This window comes from Triticum urartu, chromosome 7A (assembly GCF_056163025.1).
Source record: "Triticum urartu cultivar PI428250 chromosome 7A, HENAU_Tu73, whole genome shotgun sequence".
Taxonomy (NCBI): domain Eukaryota; kingdom Viridiplantae; phylum Streptophyta; class Magnoliopsida; order Poales; family Poaceae; genus Triticum; species Triticum urartu.
Window position 1 is genome coordinate 385,946,117 of NC_141879.1, and position 6,285 is coordinate 385,952,401.

Genomic DNA, 6,285 nt, shown 5'->3' on the forward strand with positions numbered 1-6,285 from the left:
TGGAAAGTAGGCCGGCCGAGATAAATTTTAAGCAAACAACTAAAGAAGATCCACATGCAGGATTTTCCACATGCAACAACGTGGGAAGATGGGCAGTGGAGCAAGGCCGGAGGAAGCTGTACCTGAGGGTTGTCGGGATGTAACTAGGAGGGCGCCCGGTCGGGATCTTCCCATACCGCGGTAGCGAGCAAGCGGCGAAGGCCCTACCGCGCCGGAGCTTGGTTAGAGAGAATGGTGGGTACCGCAGATCGGGACGTGCTGCCTCTTCGCTGTCGAATAGAGAAATGATGCACATCCTCCCTTTTCGTCAGCAGACGGGATGCGGCCAGATCAGTGACCAACGGTGAGAGAGAGAGGCCACCGTCGCCTTGTGTGAGATAGTGTGACGAGAGACAAACCCCAGCAGGCAGGCTCCATTGTATATAGTGGAGCAGATTTTTCTTTTGCCCCGATGACAATCGTTTTATATTCTGTACGTGCCATTGAGGAATATAACTTCATTTAATACTAACGCGTCAAGTCGAACTTTGTTCCGTCTACGCGTGGTACATGACCCTCCTTCGAGTAAACAACCACTACACGCGTCAAATTATCACGTGGGCTGCCTTTTCGTACAGAAATGAACTCCACTGTGTACCCACACGAGTGTGGCCGGGAACAAGATGTGAGTACGTGTGTCGTGCGTGCACCTATTCTTTAGGTGCAGGTACGTATGTGGGTGGGTGTGAGAGAGATGGTTTGTGCGAAACAGAGGTAATGCCTCGATGATATCTCAAACAAAAAAAATGTAACATATGCAATGTGTGTGAAACAGAGTCATGGATATATCATATATAGAGGGAGCGATCCACGAGAAGAGAGTGGAGGGATCATTGGCGTGAGATATCGATAGAATCGAAAACAGGGATGAAGTGTGTGGGTGTGCGATCGATGAAGAGTGCCATCGAATTTGTGTTTGCCCACGTCAAAGATACAGGGTGGCTGGCCTACTGGAATGTGAGAGGGCAGAGGTGCAATTATCTCTGTGGCATGGATACCTACCTACAACATTCGACTATCGGTGTGTGTGTGTGGGGGGGGGGAGGGGGCAGAGACCTAACTATAGAGAGGTAGATTGACTAGTATATCTATGGAGAAGGAGAGAGACCTACCTATGTATTGAGGGAGATCGATTGGCATCCATGCATATGTCTAGCAGAGGAATAAGGTTGGGAGAAAGATAAAGGTAGAGTGTCGGAGGGTTGGTGGTGGAGTTGCTTCTCACAAATGGTGGGAGAGGCCTACTAGACAAAAGGAGGGTACGAGTGCAATATCAATAAGAGAGGGGATGTCTGCCTGTCTATGCACGTGTGTGTGAGAATGGGTCAGGAGGTATGTGATACGTCTCCAATGTATCTATAATTTATGAAGTATTCATGCTAATATATTATCATTCTTGGATGTTTTACAATCATTTTATAGCAACTTTATATCATTTTTTGGGACTAACCTATTGACCCAGTGCCTAGTGCCAGTTGCTATTTTTGCTTGTTTTTTACATCGCAGGAAATAAATATCAAACGGAGCCCAAACACCGCGAAACTTTTTGTGGATTTTTTATGGACCAGAAGACATCCAGTGGGCTAGAGCAGGACCTGGGGGGTGCCCCGAGGGGGAACAACCCACCACGGCGCGCCTGGGGGCCCAGGCGCGCACAGGTGGGTTATGCCCACCTCAGCAATTGAACCTTCTGGTCTTGCCCTATTTCTCACATACCTCTTTAAAGTATACAACCTCCTTTCAACTGGGTACATCCACCCATATTGTACGGGACCTCGGAGTAATGCCTCTTCGGGTAAATGTATGGCAAGGTGCACCATCACATCAAAGAAAGCAGGAGGGAAAATTTTCTCAAGCTTGCACAAAATTACATGGATTTCTTTCTTCATTTCAGCCAACACATCCCTGTTAAGAGTTTTGCTGCACAGTTCCATGAAAAACTTGCCCAACTCAGCTATTGCTTCATATATATCACTATCCAGAAATCCTCTCATGCCAGCAGGTAAGATTCTTTGCAAAAGAATGTGACAATCATGTGTTTTTAGGCCTTGGACCTTGGTTCCATCAACACTTGTACATCTGGATATGTTGGAAGCAAACCCATCTGGAAACTTTAACTCCCGTAAAAATTGAAAAAATGCAACCACTTGTTCTTTAGACAAGGTATACCGGGCCCGAGGCATCTCATATGAGTTTCCATCCTTCCTCAAATGCAACTCCTCTTTAATTTTCAAATCTTGGAGATCAAGCCTAGCATTAAGTGTGTCCTTCGTCTTCCCCTCCATGTTGAGAATTGTCCCAATGAGGTTTTCACAAATGTTTTTCTCGATATGCATGACATCAAGATTATGTCTCAGCTTCAATTTATCCCAATAATCCAAATCCCACAAACAAACCCTCCGACTCCAAATTGGCACATGAGCCTTCGTGCTGCCCAAGTCAGAACGCTTTCTTTTCGTGCTTTCTTCTTGTCGCCCAGGTCTAACCTTCTCCAATTCTTCTTGTAGCTCTTCCTTTGAGAATTTAACTGGCTCATCATTGCGTTCATGAAGACCAACAAATTCATTGTTTCTTCGCAAACGATGTCCCTTTGGAAGGAAACGATAATGCCCAATATACCCAATTTTGTGCCTTAGGCCCTAGGAAAGAGGGTGTTTGTCACAATGAATACATGCAGCATAGCCTCTTGTGGTACGCCCTGAAAGAGTGCTCAGAGCTGGGTAATCATGAATGCACCATAGAATTGCAGCATGAAGATCAAACATTTTTCCTTCACGAGCATCATATGTACGCACACCCTTCCAAAGCTCAAGTAAATCTTCTACAAGTGGTTGTAGGAAGACATCAAAGTGCTTGCCAGGTGATTTAGGACCTGGAATTAACAGAGCCATCATGAAATTTGACTGATCCATGCATGCCCAAGGTGGAAGGTTGTATGGCACAACAAATACAGGGCACATACTATAGGTTGTGTTAAAGTTTCCAAAAGGATTGAACCCATCAGTGGCAATGCCAAGCCTCATGTTTTTGGCATCTTCTGCAAATTTTGGATATTTTTCATCAAAATCTTGCCACGCATCACCGTTAGCTGGATGGCTCATTCCCTTCTCACTGGCTTGCCTCTTTAGCTTGTGCCACTATGCTTCTTCTGATGCTTTTTTGGAAAGAAACATCCTCTTCAGCCTAGGCACCAATGGAAAATGCCTTAGAACTTTCTGTGGCATCTTCTTTCTAGCAGGGTCTTTCCACCTTGACATGCCACAAACTGGGCAGTTTTCATGCTTGGCATATTGCTTTCTGAACAAAACACAATTATTGATGCACACATGTATAGACTCATACCCAAGGCCTAATTCCTTTAGAAGATTCTTTACTTCTTCATAAGATTTTGGGAGTGTATTGGGTTGAGGGAATGCTTTAGCCTGTAGCTTCAAAATGTCAGTAAATGCACTATTTGTGATCCTATGGCATGACTTCAAATGAAGAAGATTCACCACAAATGAGAACCTTGAAAACTTGGTACAACCATGATAAAGGTGCCGCTTTGCCTCTTTCCCCACGTTCTTCAGAAAGGACTCAGTCTCAGAAGGATTTGCATCATTGTTACCGTCTTCATTTTCAGTTTCCTTCTGATCTTGTTCTACTGCTGTGCATAGGTCACCAAACATCTCTTCAAATCGGTCAGCACCATTGTTACCATCCTCGGAGTCATGCACATCAACAGGATGCTCAATAACATATGCATTGAAGTCTTCTCCATGATATATCCAGCGAGTATATGTACTTTCCATGCCATGCGTCAATATGTGCTTGTTCACAACAGCTTGATGCCAGTATTTGCGATTAAGGCATTCTCTACATGGGCATAGTATTTCTTCATCCTCGCTGAATTTTGCTTGAATTAAGTTCATAAACTCTTTGACACCATTGACGTACTCTCGAGAGAACAGTGTGCCACGAATCCAAGATCTATCCATCTGCATTATAGAAAAAAGACCAACTTAATAAAAGGTAAATAATCAATGAGGAAACATGTTTACTAGCAGTTCCCAGGAAACATGCTCTGCAAAACATCAATTCACAGTAAGATACATGACCTACAAAAACAACTTGCACAGAGGAGGACAAGCAAGTTCACTTATTGTTACATAATGCACAAAATCACAACACAAATGTATAGCAAAATTTACATGTTTATGAGTCTAGTACCAGGTGCATCACTTGCATAAAGTTATATAAAAGCGCATACTCCAGTAGGCAGCAGCTCGGAAGAACATGGACTGATGCAAAAATGTCAAGCCACCATGGAGGGAGATGCAATTGGAGCAAAATAAGAATTCAGCTTCTGGATGAGCAGGGGCCGAAGGAGCTAGTTACCAAAATTCTAGCGCTACCTGATGAAAAGAAAATTAAGTGCATCACGATGCTTTGGGTGTGGTGTGACATGAGAAATAAAAGGAACGCAGGCGAGCCGCTGAGAAATACCACAACTGTAATCAAGCGAGTCAAGAGTGTAGTATAGGATATTATGTTGGTTGAGGAAAATAAGGATACTACTACGCTGCTACAGGACAGATGTATTCCTCCAGGATATGATGTACTGAAGGTTAATATTGATTTGGCAATAAATGGGATCCTATTCAAGGAGATTAAATATTTTGCTTGTTTAAAATTTAATTTCTTTCGCATTTCATATTGCTCGAGGGTATGTAATAAAGTCGCAGATGCTCTTGTGATGTATGGTGCAGTGTCAGGTTAATGGAATGAATATGGCTAAAAAAAGAACAAACTGTAGGTGTATTTCTGAAGCATACTCCAGTAGGTGTATTTCTGAAACTTCACAATTACATGTAGATACGACTAACTGACTGGTAGTATTATTATGAGCTACGACACAGTCGCTCCATCTTACATGTAGATTAGTTCAAACCGATAAACTTTAATACGAATTGGCTAGTCTGTACTAACACACAATATTGGTGATCTGTGAGAAACTGAGAACATGGTGACTGCAAAGTACTTTTCCTATTGTACAGTCTATCAACACCACTGGAATCAGCAAGAGGAATTTGTTTTTGAACGGCACCACTTGAATTTGCACTACCCAAAAAGACATTCGGCTCAATAAATCAACTAGTACAATGGAATAACAATACCAAGGAGTAAACCATCTTATTTCTCTTTGTACGCTCAAGCGTTCAGAAACAGATCAAATTCATATTTTAATCTGAGACGTACCTAACTTGGCCGATGTTGAGGCAGGGCAATGAGGAGTGACCGTTGCAGAAAGGGCGACCGGTGGCTGACTCCTACGTAGAGACAATTGGTGGGCGGCGGTTGGCGATTGGCTCGTCAGCGCTGGCGGCGACTTGGACATGATCTGGAAGATGGCGCCCACACTCCCAACTCGCCGGATCTAAGAACCCTCGCCCGGGCAGTCGGCGGCGGCACTGGCGACACCGACAGCCGAGGGGGCAGTCGGCGGTGGTGCTGGCGACACCGAGGGCCGAGGGGATTGAGCGGTGGTTTTCTTTTTGTTCTTCTGGTTCAGGCTAATCGAGGAATATACACGAACTGTTTTTTAATCCTCTTGTATTATCCAACTGACATGTGGGCGACACAAGGCGATGGACGCCACGTCAGCGTAAGTGGTAATCCATGACGGTCTGACTTATATATATATAAAATAAAAACTAAGCCCGATCAGGCCCAATTGTTCAATCCCTGACGATTTGCGTGACAGTTTCGGTCGGGCCGTCATTACTGGGATGCCCAACGCAGGCCCATCCACGGCTCACTGATCTGTGACAGTTTCCGTGACGGCAAAGTGAGGACCGTCATAGACTGTGACGGATTACAGGACCGTCACCCAGAAACCATCACAGATAAGCAGGTTTCTTGTAGTGTATGTGCTTTAATGATTGCTCTATGAGGGCTCAGTTGGATAAGCATATTTTGCAAGCTATGAAAGGAAATTGTTTCCATGTTTGTGGTATCATGTTGCTCCATGATGTGTAGGTGGGGGGCAATTTCTGAAAATGCACAACAGTTCAATATAGGGCAGACTACCAAGGGATGGTACTTGCTACTTCGCATTAATCAGATATTATGTGTTAATGAATAACAACAGGACATGGAACATACTGAATTGGGATGTCAGGGGCATTAATGCTTCAAATAAATGGTTAGCAATCAGGCAAAAAATTGAAGGAAGTGAAGCTGGCATTGTTTGTTTTCAGGAAACTA

General features: G+C 44.0%; 1 pseudogene across 1 annotated transcript; it reads right to left on the minus strand.

Moving 5' to 3' along the window:
• Positions 1-1,468: 1,468 nt before the first annotated feature.
• LOC125518825 (uncharacterized) lies at positions 1,469-5,576 on the minus strand (annotated as a pseudogene). Its single transcript, XR_015611075.1, has 2 exons — positions 5,278-5,576; positions 1,469-4,016 (listed from the first exon to the last, which is right to left on the minus strand). The product of XR_015611075.1 is annotated as an uncharacterized LOC125518825 (transcript).
• Positions 5,577-6,285: the final 709 nt, after the last annotated feature.